Consider the following 27,052-nt stretch of genomic DNA (forward strand, 5'->3'; position numbering starts at 1 on the left):
TATTAAGGTAAGGAAGTGGGCAAGAGTAAGGACTTGGGTTAAGAGGGCCAGAAATCTAATCTTAAGTTTAGAATTACGTTTTTACGGTTTTGTGGCAAGGCTTTGGCAGCTCCAAAAGCAGCACATATTCCGGAATATATTTTAATTAATGGGAAACATCTCTTTGTATGGTTCACCCCATCTAATGGAATATGCCCCCACCCCCTCTACCTCCCCCAATCCCCTGCTGTGGTTTATTAGAGTAATTTCCCAGTGAGATAAAAAGAGATGTCTCATTTATTACAATCAATTTCGATCTGTCCTTTTGTTGTTGCTGGGTACACCAGCTGGAGCTGCCTGTCCTCAAGTCATACATCCAGAGAACCAGTGGAAGTTCACCCATCCTGTAATTAGATTGTTTTCCAGGAAATTGGAGAAAATTGGAGAAATTAGTCCAGCACATGGGAGCCCTGTCAGGGTGCTGAGGACAAGCATAGTCTTGATAAATGGCTCTGATGAATGGTTGGGTTAGGGTGGTGGCAGAATTGTAGTGCTCATACTAGGGGCCACAGTCATTGACACAAACATACAAGAACCTGGTTCTGACTTTCTACAAAGAACATGAAGCCCATCAGCACCACTATAAGTTATGCTGGTTAGCTCCCTGCCTTGGCCTAGACTCCCAGGAACCAGTGGTACAGCAGCCCTGTTTACTCCTATAACAGCTTCACAACTCAGAACCACAACCGATTCTCAGAAAAGCATACGTTTGTTATACTCACTCATTCAGACTGCCACATCCTTCAGTTTTGCAACCTGCTTTTACCGTGAATGAAACACATTTAATACACTGAGGCAGACAGAGAGAGAGAGTGTCCTTCAAGGATTCGCAGGAGTATGTTTTTTCCTTCTCACTGTCTATCCCATTGAAATTCTGGTTTGCTTAAGGACTTAGATCGAGGAGCTCTGGCAGCAGTCTGCAAGAGCCCAGCTTTCTCTCCAGATCAAAGCGAGCTCACTGCAGGTGTGTTTCAGTCTAATCCTAGTACCTTCCCACCACACAATCTGCCAGTGAAGCCTTGCCACACTTCCCTCCACCCCCTTCTCCACATCAGCTCTCCAACAGGCCTTCAATCCCCTTCACTACTAGAGCTGCATACCCAAGTCACCGAAATAGATGAGCCCAAGTGCCTAGCATTACCTAAATCAGCTCACAGACATTTCCAACACTCCCAATTAATCCCCAATGATTTCCTCTCACACAATTCAACATCTCAATCCATTCTTCCACATCTTTATCCTCCCCCCCATTCCTCTGCACTAACTCCTATCCCACACGGCCTCCCTCTCTTTCTCCCACTTCCTCAACTTTAACCACCAATTGAAACTGTCTCCCTGTTTTACTCCCAGTCCCTGAGCTCTAACTACCAGTCCATGGTGCCTCCATCTGTGTTTCTATCTCTCTGTCTCTCTTTTTCTCTCTCCCTGTCCCACAGCTTCAGTCACAAACCCACACTGCTACTCCGTTCCTAAGATCTTAAAGCATTGCACGTCTGTCGAGAGTTAATTGAATTTGGCTTCAGTCCAGGAGGCTGTGTTTTTGAAGAGCCATTTCTCCCACCACACACCTCTGTGCCGCATTTATCTGACAGACCACGTCTCATTTTCTGTCTTTAGTAAATGTCTAGCAATGGGGGCCGATTGAAAGAATGTTTACCTCCACATTCTCAAATGACGTGCTAAAGAGAAGCATGACGGCTGGTTATGACATTCTTTTGCTTTTGCTGTCTTTCATTTTTTTTTAAACCCTTGGATCAAACCACTAATATGCATATTATCAGTACAGATTGAAAGAACAAAGATCATCCCAGAAATGAAAACAAAACTGAGACAAATGAGCATCAGCTGGCAGTGAAATTTGCCGTCTGAAAAACATCCTGATATGTGGGGCTGGGTTCTCAGCTGCACAAGAGCAGGCATGCTGAGAGCTGCCCGTGCAACTGGCACCGACAGCCACACAGAAGCACTGAAAGAAGGGCACTCATAGCGTTTTGCTCTGGAGTAAAGCGTTTCTAGACAGTAATTAAAAAATGTTAAGATGCAAATGTAGCAAAGAGACAAAGGTATGAACAGCAATATCTAAGACACTGCAGTATTTTTTTTTCAAGTAATCCATACTTTGGAATTTTACCAAATGTTACACCAAGGATAAAAAAAATAATCTTTTAAGGTTTTCCTGTGGCCATGCTAACTATTCTGTAAGATTAAATTGGCTTGGAAACACACTGTGCTGGGAAAATGGGGAAATGGTGGTCCAGCAGTTAAAGTAACCAGGAGGGTCTCTTCTTTATTATGTGTAACCCTGAGCCATTTATTTTACTTCCTTCTGCTCGGCCCTTTGGATTTAATATCAGAGCAAGCTTCTACAGTAAGTCACCTCGCAGCAGCATGTTTCATCACACTGGTCTCTTTACGCTGCCTTGGATAGATGCATCTATTGAGTGTTTATCTGATAACAGATTTGCAGAACTGGGAAAAATAAATCTGAGAAACAGACAGCCTTTCCAAGGTGAGGAATCCATAGACAAGTCTGGGCTTGGGACTGTTTTGGCTAAGGAGGGAGGCTGGTCATCACAAGATAACAAGGTCCTCAGTGTCTTCACACTCATTCATAAAATGTCTGCTGCTATCACAGACAATTTTTTTTTTTTTTGGTAACAAGAACCGTGTCTGAATAAAGGCGCACTTTCAAGCCTTTGTGATGCGTCATCTCAGTGCCTAGTCAGGGCAGCTGGGGAGGAATGGGCACGACCTCTGGAACTCAAAGCCCGTCTCCGTCACCACTTCAAATTCTATTTCCAATCCCTTTCTATAGTGGGGCTGGTGCACATTATATGGGCTTAGAAACAGCTGTCGCCCTCCACCTAAGATCGAGTTGTGCTTCAGTACAGGATTGTTGCTTCTGTTGAGTGTTAATATTTAACTGGTTTCTGATCCCGATTCACCAGCCTGTCCCCCAGGTGATTCCTCATTGACATGCACCTGAGTGAGGGACTGTGTTGGCAAATGCATGTAGTACATTGAGGGGAGAAGGTCAGGATTGACAAGTTGTACAAAATCCATTACCTCACTACCCCTGAGTTAAGGTCTCAATGATGTGCTGTTTATTAGCTTTTTCCAATCAGGCTCTGGGTTCTGGCACACCCTGCTGCAGTCCAGAGTGTTAGTACTTCACTGCCAAGCTACACAATAATTCCCACACACACACACAAATACATACACACAGACACTCATACAGTTTCCCCCGGGACTACACAGGGATGTTCCTTGACAAGTCAGGGCTCACTACATTCAGTATGCAGAGAGAGAGAGATAATAATATCACTCCAAAGGGCTCCTCTCCTCCCCCTCAGCTGCCAGTCACAAGAGACACAAATTACCTGTTCTTACAAATTAGTTGTGTTTGCAAGACAGGCCTTGAAGTGTCAGCTCTCCCTTTAGCCTGGGTATTCACACACATCTTGTTCTCTCTCTCTCTCACTCTCTCGCTCTCTTTTTCATTCTCTCTCTCTTCCTGTTCTCTTCCTCCCTTCCCTTTTTATCAGTAGTGCAGACCAGCATTCCCTGTATGATACAATCAGAAGGAAAACACCTCAAAGAATGAGGAGCTTGTTCTGACACAGCAGTGACAACTGAAAAAAATCATCTGCAGTGGCTTGTAATTATTGCAGCCACGCCCTCACACTTTCTCTGTCTCCCTCCATACCTCTCTCTCTCTCTCTCTCTCTCTCTCTCTCTCTCTCTCTCTCTCTCTCTACACAACACCACAGAATACAAGAATCTTTCTCCTTCTCCCTCCCACTCTCTCACCTTCTCAACGTCTCCCCTCTGCAAGTCAAAGGCAGTAAGGTAGCTCAGGCCTTGGAAGACTAAAGATCTGGCTCAACCAGACTGGCAGGGCCTGTCCCACTGCTTTCACAAAGGGAAAATCTGAAGACGCTGGCATTCTGGCATTCCGCACTTTTGTCATGAGCTTTACGAGTTAATACTCCAATATCAAAGACGGTATATATGCTGATCTAAAGCAGGGAGTGTAATGATAGGTAGCACTGTACATTTAAATATACAACATCGGCCTAGTGTAAAGGAAGCTTTAGGCTGGTTATTGTTTTTCATCACTAGTCAGGATGTGATTCACAAGCACTCTTTACTTGTGGTCCGTCTTTTAATAAATGTTCCATACCCAGCCCACAGGATTCACTGTACAAGTGTGTGTGTGTGTGTGTGTGTGTGTTTGACTGTGAGTGTTTTGTCAATGGTTAATTTTGTATTGATTCCTTCCTAGCGCTGTGTTAAATCACACACCTTCCAATTAACTGGGTACGCCTACAAAGGAGATGGTCATCATCTTTATAGCAAATGAAAAATGTGAAAAATGTTGAAAATGTGAATATCAAAAGGGATTCAGTTTTATTTGATTTTTTGTGCCATGCTTTGGCATACCATTTGTCCCAGATCAATGGGAAATGACAGGTTTTACTGGAATGTGTGGGTCCAATTTATTGCTGTCCCTTCATTTTACTTTAGAGGGTGCTGCTTTTGATCGTATGTGACAAGACCTTCAGAGACACATTTCCACTACACAGTTTCACAGGATTTTCAAATTTCCGCAAAGCTGCTGTGATTGTTCTGCTCTCTGTTCTGGGCCATGTATTTTACATGGCTTCCAGAACAGCTATGAAAGAATAGGGGGGTGGGATGTAGTCTCCTAGAAGAAGGAAAAAACCTGACACAGAAAAATAATTCCATCTTCTCTCTCTCTTTTTCACTCTCTCTCTCCTTTTCTGATGAGGAAACCTTTTTGGCATCAATTATTTTTCTCCTTTAGTTCTCACTCCCTTTATGTGAGAAGGATTGGGATCATTCCATGGAGAGACAGGGAGGGAGAGGGAGAGGGAAAGAGTATGTTTCTCTCCATTGGTCAGTAAGAAGATGAAGATTAACGATGCTGCGGGCTGGCTCTCCGAGGTGCCGTAGATGGGAGCTGCAGGGCAGTCATTTATTTCTAATTACCTCTCAATTACCATTAACACTGCCAGGGCTGCTCAGTCTGCCCATTGCTCCCATGCTCCAGTGGCCAAATCCACTGACTGCTTGCCAGATCTGGAGTCAATAAAACACCTGAGGTTGAGCTTGCTTTCACATTCATACTCTAGGGAGAGAGAGGGCCCAGGCCACCGACCACAACTGTCTTAGCTGTGATCTTGGGGTCATGAGCTTTAAACTTTTGCAGTGTGCTTTATTGTGGCGGATCCTCATTTCACTACTAAAGATACAGAGAGCATTGCTGTTGTTTGGCTCTCTGGAGGATGGCCATGTGTAATATGAAATGTCCTGGCTGGGTCTGCATGAGAATAGGACCAGAGGGCGTTCCTAGAAACATGAAGTGAAATTGAACTTGGGATGAAAACAAGACGTAATAACAGCTTGATGGAAGTGTGGAACAAACTCAGCTGTCATGCAAGTCAGACTTGGACATTCAAAATGGCTCCCGTTTGGGGTTTTGGGGTCATTGAAGTCCTAATGAGTAGATGGGCAAAGTAGGCTAGATGGATTCCTCTCATCTGTAATTTGTTCTTCGGTTCTTTTATTTGCATGACTATGAAATTTGTTCTCTATTTCTCACTTTGACAGATCTGAACAGCCATCTACACCAGCACACACTGAGAAACAGACGAACAGATGCCCATGATGATCTACAGACAGACGGACGGGTGTCACCGGGTCCCATAGCTGGCACTCTAGGTAGGATCTGCCATTTCTGTGTTTGTTAAAAAGTAGTGTCTTGCCTATCATTTTTGGCCATGAACAAGACCCAAGAGGCAGAAACACTGGGATTCATTGTGAAATGTTTTTGGCAGAATACCCCATTGACAGTATTATAAAGATGCTACATCCGTTGCTGTATATTCAATTGTGCAACTTGAGTTCAAATACTGACCTCAGATTTTGGGAAGAGTTTAAAATCCCAGATGTCAGAATGGAAACCCTCCTTAGTAATGTAATCAGTGCTCCCTGCTGGCAGAATGCTATAAGGAGGGCTTTAGTCAATGCAATCCTTCACTTAGATTTGAACTAAAAACTTGATTGTGAGAAAAAAATAATTCAGAATCACCAGTTATCTTCTTAACTATGTTTCTGAAAATGCTGTGTGCCATCTGCTGTTCACTGTACTTCATTTTCCACACCTCAATTCCATATAAATAGAAGCAGGACTTATTGCAAGCAGAGGTATCGCAGCACAGAGCTGAGTGGAATCCTACAGGAAGTAAGTGTGTTAAAATTGATTGACCAGGTCAGACTCAGGACATACAGTGAGGGGAAAAAAGTATTTGATCCCCTGCTGATTTTGTACGTTTGCCCACTGACAAAGAAATGATCAGTCTATAATTTTAATGGTAGGTGTATTTTAACAGTGAGAGACAGAATAACAACAAAAAAATTCAGAAAAACGCATTTCAAAAAAGTTATAAAATGATTTGCATGTTAATGAGGGAAATAAGTATTTGATCCCCCATCAATCAGCAAGATTTCTGGCTCCCAGGTGTCTTTTATACGGTAACGAGTTGAGATTAGGAGCACTCTCTTAAAGGGAGTGCTCCTAATCTCAGCTCGTTACCTGTATAAAAGACACCTGTCCACAGAAGCAATCAATCAATCAGATTCCAAACTCTCCACCATGGCCAAGACTAAAGAGCTGTCCAAGGATGTCAGGGACAAGATTGTAGACCTACACAAGGCTGGAATGGGCTACAAGACCATCGCCAAGCAGCTTGGTGAGAAGGTGACAACAGTTGGTGCGATTATTCGCAAATGGAAGAAACACAAAATAACTGTCAGTCTCCCTCGGTCTGGGGCTCCATGCAAGATCTCACCTTGTGGAGTTTCAATGATCATGAGAACGGTGAGGAATCAGCCCAGAACTACACGGGAGGATCTTGTTAATGATCTCAAGGCAGCTGGGACCATAGTCACCAAGAAAACAATTGGTAACACACTACGCCGTGAAGGACTGAAATCCTGCAGCGCCTGCAAGGTCCCCCTGCTCAAGAAAGCACATGTACAGGCCTGTCTGAAGTTTGCCAATGAACATCTGAATGATTCAGAGGAGAACTGAGTTAAAGTGTTGTGGTCAGATGAGACCAAAATCGAGCTCTTTAGCATCAACTCAACTCGCCGTGTTTGGAGGAGGAGGAATGACCCCAAGAACACCATCCCCACCGTCAAACATGGAGGTGGAAACATTATGCTTTGGGGGTGTTTTTCTGCTAAGGGGACAGGACAACTGCACCGCATCAAAGAGACGATGGATGGGGCCATGTACCATCAAATCTTGGGTGAGAACCTCTTTCCCTCAGCTAGGGCATTGAAAATGGGTCGTGGATGGGTAATCCAGCATGACAATGACCCAAAACACACAGCCAAGGCAACAAAGGAGTGGCTCAAGAAGAAGCACATTAAGGTCCTGGAGTGGCCTAGCCAGACCTTAATCCCATAGAAAATCTGTGGAGGGAGCTGATGGTTCAAATTGCCAAACGTCAGCCTCGAAACCTTAATGACTTGGAGAGGATCTGCAAAGAGGAGTGGGACAAAATCCCTCCTGAGATGTGTGCAACCCTGGTGGCCAACTACAAGAAATGTCTGACCTCTGTGATTGCCAACAAGGGTTTTGCCACCAAGTACTAAGTCGAAGGGGTCAAATACTTATTTCCCTCATTAACATGCAAATCAATTTATAACTTTTTTGAAATGCGTTTTTCTGGATTTGTTTGTTGTTATTCTGTCTCTCACTGTTAAAATACACCTACCATTAAAATTATAGACTGATCATTTCTTTATCAGTGGGCAAACATACAAAATCAGCAGGGGATCAAATACTTTTTCCCTCACTGTATAACAGGGAGATATTTACAGAGATTTAACCACATGCAAATACCTAGCCCTGACACAGACATAGTCCAACCGAGATGCAACATTGGGCAACACACACTAAACACTGAAATGTCCATGAGCTCAGCCTTGTGCAGTATGTAGGGTCACGCTACCATGTTTTGCTTTTCTCAAGTATTGCTGTACTGATGATCATAGTAGCACAGGCATTAAGGTGTGCAGATCAGTTCACTTTGGGAGTTCCAGGCTGTAATTATTAGTACAGAGTTTGTTTTTTGTTTTGTTTTGCTCACTGTACCAACAGAATAGGGTGCAAACATTGGGAGGCAGACATGGAAATTCCCGAATAGTGCGTTTATAGTAATTGTTCTTATACATATACATATACATTACATGCAGGGAATTCCCCAGGATTTTAGGATGTTTTGGAAGTTGGGTTTCTTGAATCTCCGGAAATTAGAGTTTAATCGCCAAGACACTGTTTGGGAACAACCAAGAATCATTGGGAGGATTAATCTAAATGTCTAATAATAGTATACATATATCCAATTTTGGCTCCTTTATATTTTCCTACATAGAGATTTAATACAAATTCCTCCCTGAATTAATTCAATCCCTATCCAAAATGCTCACAGATGGCCATTATATTAATAAACTGGAAACCTGACACTCTATCAGTCCTGGGTTGATGGGACCAGTGTTCTTATAACTACAAAGCTTATAGCCCATAGAAAGTCTACACCCCTTCACAATTTGTGGCCTTATAGCCTGGAATTATTAAATACGCATTAAAATTGTATATTTATTTATTGATCTACACATCCTACCAAACCATTTCCAAGTGAAAGAATATGCTAGAAAGTTGTAGAAAATGTATTAAAAATAAAAACTGAAAAAGTTTTCAACCTACTTGTAATAACAATCCTAAATTAACTCAGGTGTAAGCAATCACCTTCAAAATCACACACCAAGTTAAGTGGCCTCCACCACATGTAGTGGTTTGCATGATTTCAGGGTCAATTCAGCTGTTTCTGTAGGTTTTCTCTGCTAGGCAGCACATTTCAAAGCAAAGACTCAACTATTAGCATCAAGGAGCTTTCAAAAGAACTCAGATCAATAGTTGTTGAAAGGCACAGATCAGGGGATGGGTATGAATAATATCAAAGGCCTTGAATATCCCTTGGATCACGGTCAAGACGATTCTTAAGAAGTGGAACGTGTATGGCACCACCAAGATAATAGATCAGGCCGTCCTTCCAAGCTGGATGACCAAGAAAGGAGGAGACTAATCAGAGAGGGTATCAAGAAGCCAATGACAACTTTGCAAGAGCTACAGGTTTTTATGGCCAAGACTGGTCAAAGTGTGCATGTGATGACAACATCCCAAGAAATCCACAAATCTAGCCTGTATGGTTCTCAAGAAAGTCCAACTTGAATCCCATTTGAAGTATGAAAAGAAAATCGGGAGATTCAGTAGCCATGTGACACTCAGTTTTGTGGTCTGACGAAACTAAAATGCAAAGCTTTGTTTGGAGCAAAACCAACACAGAGCAACACCCAGAAATAACCATCCCTACTGTGAAGCGTGGTGGTAGTGGCATCATGTTAAGGGGATGTTTCACATCAGCATGAAACTGGGGCACTTGTCAGGATAGAAGGAGGAAAATAATGGAGCAAAGTATAGAAATGTCCTTGAGGAAACCTGCTTCCATCTGCAAGAAATTTGAAACTGTGACAGTTCACATTTCAGCATGACAACAGCCCAAAGCACACAGCCAAAACTACACTAGAGTAGCTAGGGAACAAAAAGGCAAATGGCCCAGTCATGGCCCTGACCTAAATCCAATCGAAACATCCATCAGCGCTCCCCAAGGAGCTTAACAGAGCTTGAACAGTTTTGTAAAGAAGAATGGCCAAATAGTATTAAATCTAGTTGTGCAAAGTTGCTAGAGACCAATCCCAACAGACTCACTGCAGTAATTGCTGCCAAAGGTGCTTCCACCAAGTATTAGCTCAGAGGGATCAATAATGATCTTTCAGTTTTGTATTTTTGTATTCATTTTTCCCCACAGTAAAAATGTTTTTCCCCATTAACAGTGTGGAGTATGGTGTCTAGATAACTGGAAAAATCCTCATTTAAATGCATGAAACTGATGCACAGCAAAATGTGAAAATAGTTCAAGGGGGTGTAGACTTTCTATATGCACTTTAAGTACTTACAGAATAATGTCAACTTAATTGTTACATCTCTATCTAACTATTTGGATATTTAAAGGTCGTATTTTATAGAAATTATGATCTGAAATTGGAAAATGGAGAACGAAGGCTCCAGATGGAGGAAGCTGAAACATTTTGTTTACCTTTTCAAACACCCCAGGGAAACCATTTCCTACAGTCTAACACCCTCAACAACCTCAAATATCATGCTGAATGTATAAAATGCCGGTTTGAAAATCGAATATGGAAGTGGCACACCATTGTTTTGTTGCCTGGGGAGATCCCTGTCATCTGGCCTGTCTGCTCCTCCACTCGCAGCCCCATTGCTCTCCAGGGCAGACCAGGGCACCGCGCTGTGGGGAGCTGACAGTCTGTGATGGAGAGCACTGTTAGAGTTTAATCTGAGAGCTGCAGTGAGAGGAAGGCACCTGTCACACACTGTTACTGTAGCGCCTACTGAGTCCCATGGCACATCACGGCACCGCACTAGCCAAACACCAGGCCTGTTACTACAGCGTTCTCATAACACGAGTTATACCGATCCATTGCAGGGTGTTATTATTATGACTTCATTATATCATAATCAGTTCTAGTAGTTCTAGTAGTATTCGTGCAGCGTTTACCCCCTGCTGCAGGTGCTTCTGTCTCCCATTAGATTTACTATTTGACAGTATGTGGTTGAATAAACACTTCTGTTGCCTAGAAGGCTTCCGTTTTTTCGTTATCAGGCAGATAATGCCACAGTGACAGTCTGTGCCTTCCTGTCTAGGAGAGGGTGGCCTGACAGACTGTGACCACAGGGTAGGATGAAGTTTCACAACTGATAAAGCACCTTTCCCATTTGTGAGGTAGATTTTTTATATTTTTTCTTAGATTGTGTTATTTGATTTCGGACTGTCATGCAATGTTTCTGTTATGATACCCAAACTGTCCAATGTTCAAAATGGTAGTCAACAGCATTACTCTGCATGTACCTATTTAGAGACAATGAGAGGTCTGCAAAGAGATACTTGCACCATACTCTCACCTCACAGTCACCACAGTGCTGCTCCCGTAACTGGCATCGGATAACATTTCAAGTAATTACCTGCTGTCAAGGAATTTTCCCCTTGAAATATCAGAAACGCCAGAAATGAGAAAACAGTAATATTCTTAGAGGGCGATTCTAGGGGGAGGACTAGGAGATAAGTGACTTCTGCTATTAAAGAAATTCAATTGATTCTGTTTTTTCCTTTTCTTCTCACTGGAAAAAAACAGCTTTGATGAGGTTCCTTCATGGTTTCATCTGTGAGGTATACCTTCATCATTATTCAGTCTGTTTCAAAGCCCCTGCCTCCCCTCAGTTTTGGAGATCAAACACAGTTCAGTTAAACTCTACATCTCCCCAGGTATCCTCCATAAAAGTTTGTCTTTTTCACTATTCAGCCATTCAGTTTAATAGCAGTCCCCTGATCATCTGAGAGACTTGAACAATTCCTCCTCTCTACCCACCAGCTGAGACACAGCAGCTGAGTGGAGACGCGCTTGTGCGAGGTCTAAACTGTCACAGCACTAACAGCAGGCAAGTGCACACCCCATTGGGCAACACAGGAACTGCGGGTCCAAACGTATTTAAGACCGCAGTGAGTGACTATGGAACAGCCCTGCTAAAGGCCTCTGGGGAAACAGCTGAGGTAGCAAAAACAAAACAAAAATGAATGTGAAAACTAAAAAAAGCTTTTTTCTTCTTCTTCAAAGCTGTCTGAAAGGCATTTTCCGGTTGTTTTTGATATCTGGATCTCTCTGTTCACAGCAGCCCACTGCTGGACTAGAGCTCCTGAAACAGTTCCTTCCTCTCCAGTTGTGCAGCACAGTCAGAACTGTTGCCCCGCTCCGCCAGCCTTCACTCTCATTTGTTCCTCTTACACTCTTATAGACAGACAGGGGTGTTTCTCAACGCCACATAAGTTCGGTCTATGTTTGCTTGTATTATGTTAATATAATTTTAAGCCAGTAGAAAATATTATTATTATTATTATTATTATTATTATTATTATTATTATTATTAGTCACATATATTTAACAGCTAAACTTCATTATGTCACAGGGGATCTTTTTATGATCTGAATTTTTTCCAGCTTGCAGAGTATCATGTCCTCAGACTCTCCCAGTGCAGTTGTTGTTGAGCATCTTTCCACGAATCACTGCACAGTCCAGCTCTCTCACCATGAGGCAGAAAGGTGGCACCTCCCCTATAAGCCCCTGAGATGTATTAATATTGCATGTGGTGCATTATTAAATATGAATGAGAACAAGCACGGGTAGTCAGAGTGGCTTGTAAAAACTGCCAGCCTCCCTGTCCGCTATGCTGGTCGATTACTGACAAGGGCCGGGGGTCTAACAAGCCCAGCCTGGGGGCTAGAGCTTCCCTGCTGTGCGCTGGTAACTGATGCCAATGCCCTCCACGTGCCATTGCATCCCACACCTCCTCGGGTCGTATGATGGCTGTACTCATGAAATGGTGTCAGTGTGAGTATCCATGAGTATCCATGTGACAAATCTGCAGTTACATGCTCTGGCCATCCAGTGGTGCTGTTTGCCAGACTTGCAGTGTTTGGACCAGGATAGGTTCACCCTATGCAGTGGCTTTAATGACTCACTTAAGCCTGCTGCTGAATATCCCTTAGAATAAAAAGATTAAGGATCAGTCAGAATACAAACTGGCAAATAAAGGAAAGAACCAAAGCTGCCTGCCCCTTCCCTAACCTCTGAGCGATGCTGACTGGAAAGGCGGTTTACTAGTGAGTAACAGCCATGATGGAGCACAGTGGAGCTACTCACAGGGGAGCTCTAAACAATCGAGCCTTGTGAAAACTACCGAGTAATCCTGCTGGAACAAATGATCCTGAGCTGACCACTAACAACCTCTGCATACAAGCCCACTGAGGTATTCACAGACATGTATCCACACCACACCTGACCCCAGCGCGGTTCAGAGGGTCAGCTACAGTGTGACCTCAGCGGAGCAGCTGCAGTGAGGCGGTGTTTTGGACAGAGACGCTGCTCTACATTACACTTTATTGGCAGAAATTGTCCAATGACCCCAACCATCAGACAGGCATTCACACAAAATGGATAAATCTCAGTATCTCTGATGGACAGCTCCAGTTGGGTTCGTTCAACCTCCATTATGCATGGCTTTTGACGTACCTAAGCAGTGATGCGATGGAGACGTATTGCTGATCACATGACCTCATTTGCTTACGTGAAATGCTCATAGTGGTCCTGACAGTCTGAACACGTCTTTAGATCTTTTGAGTGGTCTGTCTCATGACAAATGGGCCTGAGGAGTCACAGCCCAATTTCCTGGACGCTCACCTTGTTAAACACAGGATCGACGCAAGCCTGGGCCTGGGGCTAAGTGAATCAGAGTGCAGGTCCGCAGTCGCTCACTCTCCCTTCACACTTTCAGTTGTGCTGTAGGCTCGGGGAGCATAGAGAAACCCAGACATAAAGGGAGAGGCTGACTTTAATCAGAGACTTTTTGATGATGTGTCAAGAACAGAAATCAACAAGTTTCAGTATTTCCTTTTGAGGTGCTTATTTCCTACCCCAGTACATTATAAACAAGTTGGGAAACAAGGAGCCTCACAGACAAGGGTACTTTATACATATATAATGTGCAGTAGTAGTAGTAGTAATAGAAGTAGTACAATTTGTGGAAGTAATAGTAAGAGGGAGGTATAGGCTGACGTGGTTTGGTGTCATGGGTGCTCTATGAAACGCAGATCATATTGAAACTTACCATTTTTAGCCTGAATCGTGGCTATGATTATACAACAAACACACAGACACCTCACACATCCCCACAAATGGTATTCCTGCGTGCTTGGCTTGTGGCATCTCGATCAACAGCGAGGCGAAGTGTCTGCCTACGCGTCTCCGGTGCTGCTGCAGGCTTAGGGAGAGCACAGGCACCGAGCCGTGCTGCCGAGGACTCTGTGCGTGCAGCACCTCCCTCCCTCCCTCTGCTGCTGGGCTGCTCCATTAATTAGAGGCTTTTCGCTCCAAACCAGAGCAGCCCTCGCACTGTATGAATAAGTCACACATTGCATTCAACTGTCTGTTGTGATCAGGAATATCCAAATCTAGAAACGGAACCCCTCAGGATTCTAAACTCTTTCTTCTGCCCTCATCCTGGTCTTGCTTTTCCCCTCCATTTCTCTACCGCCACTCAGACCCACTCCCCCAAGTTCTCCCTCTCGATCTCGTCTTTTCTCTCGTCCCCTCTCCCCTCTCCTTGCGTGCCGTGAGTGCAGCTACTGAGCCAGGTGCCCTGTGTTTTTGGCAGTGATCCGAGACCCAGGATGAATGTTTTACTCCCGTATTAAAGAAAATGATGAAACTGTGAAAGCCATTTATTTTTGCTCAGAATCCTTCTGGAAGCTTTTATCGAATTTGTCAAGTAAAAAGAACGAATTCTGGCAGAGTCTGTTCAGTTTCCAGGGTTATTTTTTTTGCGTCAGTGTTTAGCTTAAGAAGCCAGCAAGTAGATTTCTGCTTACCTTACTAACCAAGACTGATTGAGTCAAGTCTTTTTCCCAACTGCCAATCATGGATCACAAACCCAGTATTTCATGGCAGGTCTCCATTACATAGAACAAAGGAGCCTTTGGCAAAACAAAAATCTACCATCAAGCACTGAGTTTGTGGGCTAATTTGTGCAGTTTAATCTGCACTCAGTCACATGATGACTTTCAAGAATGGTGACAATCCAATCACTGGTACTTTCCCCATAGCAGCCTAATTGGGAACTGAGAATGTGGACCATAACAGTTTACTACAACCTGGGCATTACTTTTCTATTTCCACTTAACTTTTGCAGCCACTGCCTTTAGCATTGATAACACTTACAGCCACAGCAGACAGCAACAGTAAGTAGCGTGCGTGTAGGAAGAATGCCAAGTGGTGTTCTACAGCCTATTATTCTTAGTGTTAAGACAGAATCACTCTGAAGAACAGGTGTCCTTACCAGGGTTTTTATTATAAAGCTCTGATGAATTATTTAGCAGGACTTTCACCTCTAAGGAACGGCAGATACATAATTGAAGAGGGTTTTTGCCACACCGTGAAGTGAGCTTAATTATTTAAAGGCAATCTTGGGCACGGCAGGGGTTAACAGGGCATGCACTGGCCTGTAGCCAGAGGGAAGAATTACCTTCACTCCCAAACAGAGGCAGCCATCACTGGGAGAGAGGCATGTGACTACTGAGGGCCAGAGAGAGGCAGTATGGGCAGGGGATAAGAGCTATGAGAGTGAGAGAGAGGGAAGTAGTCTGAGCCAGGGGTTAGAGAAAGAAAACCCAGAAAGAGAGGGAGGCAGTGTGGTCTCGTAGTTAGGCTTGACCTAGTCAGATTTGGGACTGGAAGAGAAGGAGTCGGTGAGAATGAGAGTGAGGGAGGGCAGCGTAGGTCAGAGGAGAGAGCTAAAGGACCGAGACTGGGAAAGAGCTGGTGCTTAACTGGAAGGCAGAGAGTTACAGTGTGGGCCAAATTCGGGAGACGAGGGACTGGAAGGTGACTCCTGGCAGGTGGTTTGCCTCCTGTTTTGGGTTTCAGAGCGATCGTTCATCCACAGTGACTGATTCGCTCCGGGTTGCCAATGCCCCAGCCCTGCCTGGCACCGACAGGGCGACAGAGCCACCTGCAGCCGTTCATCACTGCCACTGCAGCCACCCAGCTCAATTACACCAATTAGCACTGTGGCAGGTCATTATCATCGCGTGCTCTAATCAAGTCCTGGCAGAGGTGATCTGTACCTAGCATCTGCCACAGGACTGAAGGTGGCAGAGGGGGTGACAGAGGAGGGGGCTGTACCCGTGTCTGCAGTTAAGCTGATCTGACAGTGTTGCCTGACACCAGCTCTGTTTCCTGCATGGTGATGAAATCTCTTTCATGGCTTGCATTACTGAACCTGGGTCTTGATTAGCATTAAAACACAGCAGCCTGCTTTTCTATCCTCCCCAGTCAGAGGATCTATTGAAATAAGTGTATGCATGCAACAACGAAACTGTAAAAGCTGAAAATCACAAACTGAATGGAATTTGTGTACAGCCAGATCTGGAAAAATAATGCTGGAGACTTCAGCTGTCATAGTCCGAGTTCTAGAATACATTCTTTCGCAATGCTACTTTTTTTTTTTTTTTTTTTTTTGGCTCAGCATTGTCAGTTGTGCATAATTGTTATAACGATGAAAAGTACCTTTCATTGCTCTATGCTGATTCAAATGAAAAGTTATCACAGGCTCTGTACAGAATGTATGACAGATTGCACGTATTGGGAAAGTTCTGTACACAGTTTTGCATTTTGGCACCGCCATACACAGCTGCTATATGTATTAACATTTTAATTGTGGCAATTACAAATTCAGCGCATTTGTTATTTAAAGGCAGATGTACTGAAGGAGTCCCTCCAACATTGTATCAGTGTCTCCTGAGGCGTGGTTTGAGGCTGCTCCGCCCTGCGTGGCACAGGGTCCAGTTCTTGCAGCCTCCCTGTGCTGCCGTTCAAGACAGTGATTTGATTTTTTACATAGTGTTCTCAAGGAGGAGGTTAGAAAGACACTGACAGAGGTAAATATTTTTTCTTTAAACAGCTGCAGGAGTTTATGTTTGTTTATCTGTACTTAATGTGAGAAGAAATGGAGTAGAGTGATTCAGCCAGGCAAGAGGGGAAGGAGTTCTTCACATGTCATGGTTTCAGCTTTTATTTGTTGCTTCTAATTTAATGCAAAAAAGTGCACCAAGCATTTGTGATTACGCAAACATATATTCTACAATTGAATCTCAGGCAATCAGCTATTGTACTGGGAAATCAGCAGTACAATAGCACCCCCTATTGAAGGAGAGAAGATTCACTCTGTCAGAGATGCAGGAGTGTGGAGAAAGAACGATTGCCACCTTCACAAGCTGTTTTATGCGGGAGGCCTTTTTTCTGCAGAACTACTGAGAGATGCCTACTGTTAACTACAGGAGAAATCACTGAGGAACCAGACTAATGTCTAAAGTGCAGTAAAAGTGTCCATGTTACTCACACCAACAGTAGTGCAGAGGAATATTATAACCTAAAAACTTTCAGAACACATACATTTGTATATTTGCATGTTTTCTGTGCTTTAATGAGTAGCAGAGCTGTGCCCTCCCTATCTGAATGCTTTGTGAATATCAGAAGGAAAATATTTTCACTAAATGATAGCTAACTGTATGCCTGTCAGAGGAAATAATGTGGAGGTGGTTGTGTTTTCTTTGGGACTGTGCTCTTGTCTTGGCAAGGCAGTGGAGTACTACGTCAGTGTGAAGGCGAAACGCCTGATGTCAAGCCTCAACTGAAAGGTTGTTTTTTTTCCTTTCTGTAACAAAGTATAGTTTTAAATCTTGCTGGCTAGACAGATGGAGATTATAAAACCTGTAGAAAAGGGAGAAAAAAAAACTCCCTTCTGAGAAACCTCTCAGTTAGCACCAGCTGCCCAGCCCCTCCGCAACTTTCCTGAAATCAGCGGTGAGTGAGAATTCAGTGGTTGCACTTTGATACAGAAAAAGAGCATTACAGCAAATGAACACACACATTCACTCCAATGCGCGCACATACAGTAACCCACACACACTTTGACACATGTTCACTGAAACCCAGAGATCGAAATGCTTCTGAGGCTTGGGGACCTCATCTCTCAGTGCAGTGTTATTTCTGTCAACAAACCACCGAGCAGAGGGTGTGAAAGGGTGATAAGGACGCTGGCAGATGCCTGATCTCTCAAGAGCCCTTTCTCGGACAGGGGCGCTGTCCCAAACTCTAGACGTCCAGTGGAATGCAACAACTTAAACCGGAATCCAAGGCAATTGTTCAAAACTCCTCCGAGCCAGAAAAAAGGAATCCTTCACAGACTTAAGAGGTGCTGTTTATCTTATAGTTGGCCAGCATCCTGGCCGGATAGCAATACATCTTTTCAATACATCACAACACTAATCTCCTTACCTCCTTTTGTGATTCTCTCTCTCTCTCTCTCTCTCTCTCTCTCTCTCTCTCTCTCTCTCTCTCTCTATCCCCCCATCTTGCACCAAAACATAGAAGGCTTTTTATTCAAATGCAGATGGGAACAGTGCACAGGGATGTTGACAGTTTAGTGTGCTGTGGCTGGAGAGGAGACAATGGGGTTTGCAGCTTAAACAGCACAGCTCTTGCATTAAAACTTCATTTGGACACTACAGCCTCGTAAATCCATAATGTATGAGAAATTTGAAAAGTACTTACAGACATCACAGTCTAGAGTGAAACCCCAACACTCAGCACTCTAATGAAAATGCACACAACTGGAATGTATTCTGAGTAAATACAGAAAAGGAAATAAATTCTACAGCTATAATGTAGGGACTAGTACCCTGAGCACACAAAGGTTTATACTTAGAAAGAGCACTATTCTGCTCACATATTTCTTTAATTTTGTTTGTACAGTTTATTTGAATGTTACACCTGATTTGTGTTTGGGGAAGTTCATACAGTTAACTGGAAGCCTGGTGTCCACAAATCAACAGAAGAGCCAAAATTGGACAGAGTTCTTTGGAAGATTGGGTTGATTCTGTAAAGACACTGCCTTCATGCCTTAAAAGGAAAGTCTTGGACCAATGTGTGCTGCCTGGATTGACATCAGGATGAGAAAACCTGAATTTGTTTTAAGATTTAAAAAATACACACAGTGTCTTGTGAAAGTATTCACCCCCTTGGCATTTTACCTATTTTGTTGCATTACAACCTGTAATTTAAATTGCTTTTTATTTGGATTTCATGTAATGGACATACACAAAATAGTCCAAATTGGTGAAGTGAAATTAAAACAATAACTTGTTTTACATCATCACCCCGAGAACACCATCCCCTCAGTGAAGCATGGTGGTGGCAGCATCATGCTGTGGGGATGTTTTTCATCGGCAGGGACTGGGAAACTGGTCAGAATTGAAGGAATGATGGATGGTGCTAAATACAGGGAAATTCTTGAGGGAAACCTGTTTTAGTCTTCCAGAGATTTGAGACTGGGACTGAGGTTTACCTTCCAGCAGGACAATGACCCTAAGCACACTGCTAAAGTAACACTTGAGTGGTTTAAGGGGAAACATTTAAATGTCTTGGAATGGCCTAGTCAAAGCCCAGACCTCAGTCCTATTGAGAATCTGTGGTATGACTTAAAGATTGCTGTACACCAACAGAACCCATTCAACTTTTCAGTTTTTTTGTCTTATTTCTAGTTTGTTTCAGAATAAAAAATATTTTGCATCTTCAAAGTGGTAGGCATGTTGTGTAAATCAAATGATACAAACCCCCAAAAAATCCATTTTAATTCCAGGTTTTAAGGCAACAAAATAGGAAAAATGCCAAGGGGGGTGAATGCTTTCGTATATATGAAAGCACTGTATATAGAAACACCATGGTCTATGGAGAGATGCCTGTTGGAAATAGCCAGCAGAGGCGTAAATAGGAAAGAAGAGTTCAAACAATAGCACGTGAGTTTATTTTCATCATTGAGTGACAAGACTATGAAAGGGAATGTGCTGGACTGGAACTTTGTTGGAACAAGTGAATACTGGGATAGAAATACAATACATGAAAAGAATAAACCAAGAAGACCACTTCCTGTCAGAGGGCAAGATGAAGCCAAGTCATCTGAGCTAGTTGGATGAGGAGAGCAGAAGACATTAGTTAGAGAATTTGTGGAGGCCTTCATCCAGCAGTGGTCGGACAAAGGTAGATGATTATTTTGATGATGCTTTAACCAGTACACACTGCTGGAGTAATAGTAAAGGGAATTTAAATTGAAAGCAATGCAGCCTTCAAATATAAACGTATCAAAGGTTTAAAACGTAAAAGTGATTTTAACCCTCCCACTTCTTCTAATCCAGATGCCAGAGGCCAATGGCTCATCTGACAGCTCAGAGACAACAAACAGGTTAATGGTACCTGCAGGTGATCGTCTGAAGGAAGTCAAACTGACAGCCCATTCCTCTCTGATAGGCAACACTTCCTCACCCAACACATACACACGCTATACATACCAACACGTAACCCCTGGAGCATCCACGCAACCTTGCACACTGCTTCCACCCCACCTTGGACTAGGCCCATGCAAAACTAGCAAAGCTTATTATTGAAGCTTAATTCTGTCCTTGATTTATGATCTATTAACAGGTCTTTGGACAGCTACAGAATAGGGCAGCCACTTTTGATAGAATAAGTTGAACCCCCAAAGTTAACCGTAATATTACCCTAATCTACAGCTGGCGTGTACAGGCTCCATCGACATCTTATGTAAGGATTGGCAGTGTGTGTGTCTAAGGGGAGAGGGCTGGCTCTGGCAGGGCACTGTGGGCCTGTCAGCACCCTGTCTGGCTGATCTCTGATGCTGGGCTCCAGCTGGTACAACGGGGTCACAGCCAGGACACACACCCTCCGTCTCAACCATAGCACCCCAGTTCTTCACAAGAGACTCCTCGATGGAGATGCTCGCCAGGCGTTTAGTAGAAGGTGGTGATGGAGAAACTGTGCCCCGCTCCACGAGGGCAAGGGGGCACCTCAGAGAAGGAGTGATGAGTGAGGGAACTCAAAGAGGAATGGGAAAAAAAAACAACTAAAGCATCAAGAGAGGAAAAAAGGGGGGATAAAGAAATGAAATGGAGTGCTTTTCATCCCAGACATCAAACAGGCTCCGCGGGGCTGAGGGGACCCATTGTGTATATGTGTGCAGACAGATACTGTAAAAGAGAAAAGAGGGAGACAGAGAAACAGAGGGGAGGGGGGTTACTGTACTCAGGGAACTGGACAGCATAAGAGATACAGGCACTTTGATGCCAGGTCCCCGTGTCTCTGTTCTGTGTATGAATGCCAGAGGGAACTGGGCAGATAGGGGATACGACAGCCACGGTATAAAAGGAACTAACTCTAGTTCACTAACTATATACATCTGAGAGTCTGGGAGAGAGGAAGGTAAAGCAGAGACAGGTTACCTGTCAGGATTCACCTTTAGCGGTGTCTGTGTGTGGATGGAAGGCAGAGACTCTTCGATTCAGGGATGTCTCTGGGAACACAATGTGAAGTTATAAAGTTAGACAACGGAGTGGATTTTGGTCAGGGCATTTTCAGCTAGACTGGACAATCGACTGAGTATGTATCATGCGTTTGGCCTGAGTAACAGGACCACTTCACTTCTAGCTATTAATTAATACCGCGGTGCCTGAAGACAGCTGTGTAATCTTTATAATCCCTCCTGTGCATCCCCCTGTAGCAACATTATGCTCCAGTGAACATCAGTGTCAACGTGGCACCAAATCCAAAGCTAATAAAATCTCTTCGAAGGCACTAAAAAAAAAGAAAACAAAACATAACCAGAGCGGTCTCATCTTGTCTTCTTCACATGGAGGTGATATAAATTGATTTCCAACCTCGACTACATTCCAGTATAAAGACTGCACACCTGATCAAACCAACACAGCTTGGAGAGTAGGTTGTCTATGGTTGCAGTTTGGGAACCTGTTCTGTCTGGACCTGTCCTTCTCCAGGCCAGGCTAAGCATGCAGAGGTGAGGGAGGAGTACCATCCTGGGGAGAAGCCATTTCCCCTTCCATCATGGCCTTGGCACAGCCAGCAGACCTCCTGTCGGCACCACTAATGTTGTGCAAAATGTAAAGACTGTCAGACAGCCGCGTTAATGTAAGCAATAACATTCTTTCACACGGGCTTCTGGAGCCTAGTTAAACGAATGTCACCCTGGCCTTATTTTTGAAAGACTTGCCCTGAATAAAACCAGTTCCAGTCTCAAAGCTTCCCATGTGTTTGGAAAGCATGGCACGCAGCCACACTAAGTGAAACGTCGATCGCAGCCGGAGATGGGGATGGCCGTACATGGAACACACCTGCTTTCTGTTCCCTTTGAATTTCCAAGAGCCGAAACAAACAGAACTTCCGCCATTCCGGGAAATACCTTTAAAAATAACACTCTTGGATTCCGGCAAAGACACCTTTTGAGCACCTTGGCATGCCTTCACTGAAAAGGATACCCAGGGCTGTCCTAAAGCAATAGCAAAAGAATGTGAAGTACTGAAGAGCAGCTTGTGTGCCTATATAAAGTCCGACTTCATGAAGCTGCATGATGAATCACCCAGACCCAGAGTGAATATGCTTCCACAACATGTTTGAGAAGTTTGCTCCACAAATCTACCCCTATTTGTAGTGAAGGTGCACCCTCCTGTTTCCTTTCCAGAATACAGTTACCGTGCACCATATTTCACTGTCTGACAGATTATTTTTTTCAGATAACATATAATCAAGGATTCTAACAAGGACAACAGGCTGATGAGGAACCTTTGTTGGTCATTCCCTGCCAATGGTGTCATAGTACCTAGAGGATTGTTGACACAGTAGTGGAGGTACACTGCCCCTTACTGGAGACACTGGTGACCCCACAACCACATACTGAACAATGACCAGACACACTAAGAATGCTGTTAGCAGCCCTGGGAAAGAGAATATCACACTAAACCCAACAGGAGATGTTGCCAAATGGCTTGAAGACAGTCATGCTATGTTTGATGTGTCCAAAACTGTGACAACACTTTACTTCTCTGTAGCTTCAGCCAGCTATCTCTTCCAGGAAGCCCCCTTCATGGGAGATTGATGGAGCTGGTCTGGTTTTTGTAAATGGTTCCCCTTTCTCACTGGTCTCTCTATAAACAAACAGAGATCTGCCCCGAGGACAGTCTGCAGATGAAAATGAGATGAGCTGAAGACGGCAGTGTTTACTTAAGTCTGATAGTTTGAGAGCATTTTTTTTTTCTTGCTATCATTCCAAACATGTTATCCACAAGTGTGTCCAAGAGCAAAGCCAGGGAAAAAAGTGAATATGTGTGAATCCATTAGTCTCCACTCCACAGAACATTAAAATGAAAGCATGGTTTCCACACACATTATCTACAGCGGGAATGACACTGAAACCAGAACGTCTTGCTTTGGTGTTTCGATGTTTACAGGTAAACTAACAAACTTTGGCCCTGCTATGTTATTGATGTACAGTGAAATGAACTTTGACAAGCTGCAGTCATGTAAGAAACGTTCAATCATCCAGTGCACTGAGGCCTTCGGTGTGAGTGAGCAGCTCAGGCCTACGGCTTGGCAAGCAGCTTTGAGGACTATATTGTTTCTCCCTCTCGCCACCTCCTGACCCCCTGTCTCCCTGGCACTGACTCCCGGAAAGTAACCAAGATGAATAATTCAGTGCCAGTCCCTTTTCTCGGCTCATCTCCTGCCCCTACTGTGTGGCTGCTAAACTGTTGAAAGTTCCCTGAATATTTCATGGGGACAGCTTCTCTTACAGGTTGTCCTTTTAAAAGTGTTCTTTGCCCTTTTTTTGCATTGTTAAATCTTTCATTTATAGTCCTATATAAATATTGTTTTTGTGAGGGATTCATTGTTAATTCATGCTCAGCACGTTGCACTTTTAGAAAGAGAGTTTTACTTGAAGTACTGTGACACCGTCAGCTGCCTCTGTACCCTCTCTAGCCCATCATTCAGCTGAGCTGTGGGCTGCTATTTGCATGTAGAAATGGGCTAAACGATGGTAAAACAGCTCAAGTACAATATTAGTCAATTTTTGATGTTGCTTCCCCTGCCAAATGTATTTTGTATTTCAATATATTGAATTATTATTATTGCAGATGTAGAAGGACAGTAATCATGCAGCTCTGCACGTTTTCATTTTAGAATGCATTGCAGTAAAGTATTGAACGATCTGAATGTCTGTTTCTGCAATAGTTAGGGTCTTTCTGCGCCACAGTGCTTCCCCAGGCACAGCAGCCAGGCAGGTAACGCATTGAGAGGAGAATCCCAATTATAATCAGCAGGAAAAACAAACACACAGTGCGGTGGGGGGTGGGCAGACTGATTAAAGAGCTATGAGACCCAGACTACTACATGTCTGAGAGCTGATTGCCCTGGGGAGTGAGGTAAGGTGGGGTGCAGAGACTGACAGGTAATCACTTCCAGACTGGGAATCCTAACACTGACCCAACAGTAGAGTTGTGAGGGGACAGTTAGCTGTGAGGATACGGTTAACACCATTAATGATGCTGGTTTGTTCATATACTAGTGTAAAAATGGGTCTCGTATTTACTGTTCAGGATCCACAATTTTTGTTGTTTTGTTTTGGTTGCAATATTTGTTCGTATTTATGTTTGGCAGTTAATTAATCAGATTGTTTTGACCCCTGCATGGCACTTCCTTGTATATTATCCTTGATATGGAGGACCACGATGGAGATACCACAGAGCCATGGTTAAGAGTACTCAGCTGGGATGGAGTGTCAGTGCCTTTCTGAGCCACTGCAGTTCTGGTGTTGAGGGACGTAGCTGATGAAGTCAGAGTTACCTATCTGTTGCTTTGATCCTCCCCTCCTGCAAGCCCTCATGTTCGGCTCTGGCCCGGCTGGCTCTGTGCACAGCGGTCATAATGAGAAACACGAGACACCACGAAGAACGGAAACTCCAGGTGACCCGCTGGCCCGCCTGCTGTAACCGAGCCTGTCGCTGTGATTGAAACAGTAAACACAGGCTTCTGGACGCGCCCCGGGGTCGCGACCCTGCTCTGGGCTGCTCTCAAGCTAATCAACAAGCCGGCAGGGGTCGGGGGTCATCAATGCTTCCATGACCCTCATTACAGCAAGCCACTTCCTGGAGAAAAGTACAGGGGTAGACTTATTAAATCAGTTGTAGTAGCAGAAGTCATAATGCTAGCATTGACTGAGCTATAATACAAAGAAGTGTGGGTATTGACAGGCAGTGCAGTGTGCCTGAGAGAGGACTGTGCCCGGAGTAGATTGGTCCCCCATCCACTTTGCTCTCAAGCTGGCTGGCTCCGTGAGAGACCGGAGTCAATGCCTGGTGAATATTTCCAGGGTGATGTCCGTGAGATCCTGTGTGAGAGATTGTGAGAGTGTAACCGGAGCCCTAACTGTGTCAGACCCCTTGTCTCCAGCAGGGTTTAGCAGAGTCCCCAAGGCAGGACAGCAATGGCAGGCCCAGAGTGACAGATGGCAAACAGACTGCAGTCATTCCATAGCGGGTGCTTTTTACTACACACCTTCCATGCCAGTCACTTTGTATGCATATTATTTGGCTGCTGGACTGCCCCTTTACACAGCTGCAGACAACCTAATAGGGATATCATTACCACAAGATTGTTTTATTATTATTATTATTATTATTATTATTATTATTATTATTATTATTATTATTATTATTATTATTAAAAATCAGTTTAGTTTTCTGCATTTTAAAATTATATAATGACCCTTGAGCTGATAATGAGCTGATGTTTGTATTTATTTATGCATTTCTTTCTTTGTCTGCTCTAAACCCAATAGAACCTGGGTGGCTTTTAAGTTTCAAGGCTCCTGATGAGTCAGTACTTAAAATGTGCTGAGATGCCCACAGCTCCTGAGGCCCTGCAGCAGAAATAGATTTTTCAAATGCAATTGGTGTGTTTTGGCAGCAGATCTGTGATGTACCAGTACTAGGAGATCAAGGCCATTAATGCCAAATCACATCCAGTCTTCTCTGGTAAATTGCTCTTGCAGCCAAGTTATTACAACTTCAAATTCCATCCCGATGTGACTTAATAATAACAGTTAGTCATCCCACAGATGCTTTCGTCCAAAACAACAGACACTACAGGGTGAAACTGCAGCTGCTTTGGTCACTTACAATGAAGCTTTGGTTTTACATCTCACGCGAAGGACGGCGCACTAAGGAACCTAAGAGACTTGCTTAGGGTGAGTCAGTGTTACAAACCTGGAACCTTATGGTAAAAAAGCATTTTGCCCTTTTTCACCTGACTACCAATATCCTTTTTGATATGGTATCACCCTGTAACTGGCAGTGACCTAGGCAGTATGGTACTCTAGTCACGTCCAATGAAAGGTGCATTTCCCCCGTGTTTGTACGAGGTGTTATCTCTATAATGAGTTACTCCGTTATTATCAGCTTATGAAATGCAGGGTGCAATGTTTGTGTTTATTTTTAGGATTATAAAACATAATCAGTCCATTTCCCTGTAAATGATATGAAAATAATTCTTATAATCCAGATCTTTCCAGATGCGTCTTTCCTGGAAATAACTGGGTAATGAACTTTGTATATATATATATTTTTTTTTGGTCTTTTTTCAACAGTGGACAACTTATCATTAGTCCTTGGTACAGAGAATAATATTTTCTTTATATATTTGGGTTTTTTTTCCTACAGAGAAGTAACATCGCTCTCTGCATTAGTGTGAGCTGTGAGCAATGCCTTCTCAGGGCTGCACTGTGACACATTGAACTGGCTGTGTTGCTTCCCACGTCAGAGGCCTCTTAAACTCAAGCCTCAGGCCTACAGGCCCAGGCCATCAAACAGACACAAAGCCCACAGTGTGAGCCTCCCACTGGCCGGGCATCTCCTGTTGCTCTGTGGTGGGGAATTGACAAACGCCCCTGTCCCGGTCGGCTGGGATTAATCAAAAGGACACATCCTGAGAAAGTAGAGGCTTTTCCAGTGAATCCATTCCCCGGGCCTTGGCTCACAGTTTCATGAGGGGTGAAGGCTGACATTTAGCAGGGGCAAAGCTTCCCAGCTCTCTCCTGTCCATCCTGGTTGTCTTCATTTGTTTGAAAGCTATTAGAGGCTTGCTCAAGGGAGCCTGTGTGAATGGGGCTGAGAACTTAGAGCTTCAGGCTTTGAAATCAGATCGTTCCAGGGCAGTATTCCCAGTCTTTCCCAGTGCTCTTTGAAGTTCAACTGGGAAGGCCGTTTGTCCAAGTCAGACAGGTGTCCAGGCCATGACAGGGAAGTCATTTCCA

The 27,052-nt window shown here is 43.8% G+C and overlaps 1 long non-coding RNA gene across 1 annotated transcript in view; it reads left to right on the top strand.

The window, feature by feature from the left end:
• The first annotated feature begins 5,676 nt into the window (after positions 1 to 5,676).
• LOC136753199 (uncharacterized) overlaps positions 5,677 to 27,052 on the top strand; it is a 35,577-nt gene continuing 14,201 nt past the window's right edge. The window contains exon 1 of the long non-coding RNA XR_010817404.1: positions 5,677 to 5,784. This is a non-coding gene — a long non-coding RNA (uncharacterized LOC136753199). The remainder of the gene's footprint in view (positions 5,785 to 27,052) is intronic.

The sequence above is a fragment of the Amia ocellicauda genome, chromosome 7 (genome assembly GCF_036373705.1).
Source record: "Amia ocellicauda isolate fAmiCal2 chromosome 7, fAmiCal2.hap1, whole genome shotgun sequence".
Taxonomy (NCBI): domain Eukaryota; kingdom Metazoa; phylum Chordata; class Actinopteri; order Amiiformes; family Amiidae; genus Amia; species Amia ocellicauda.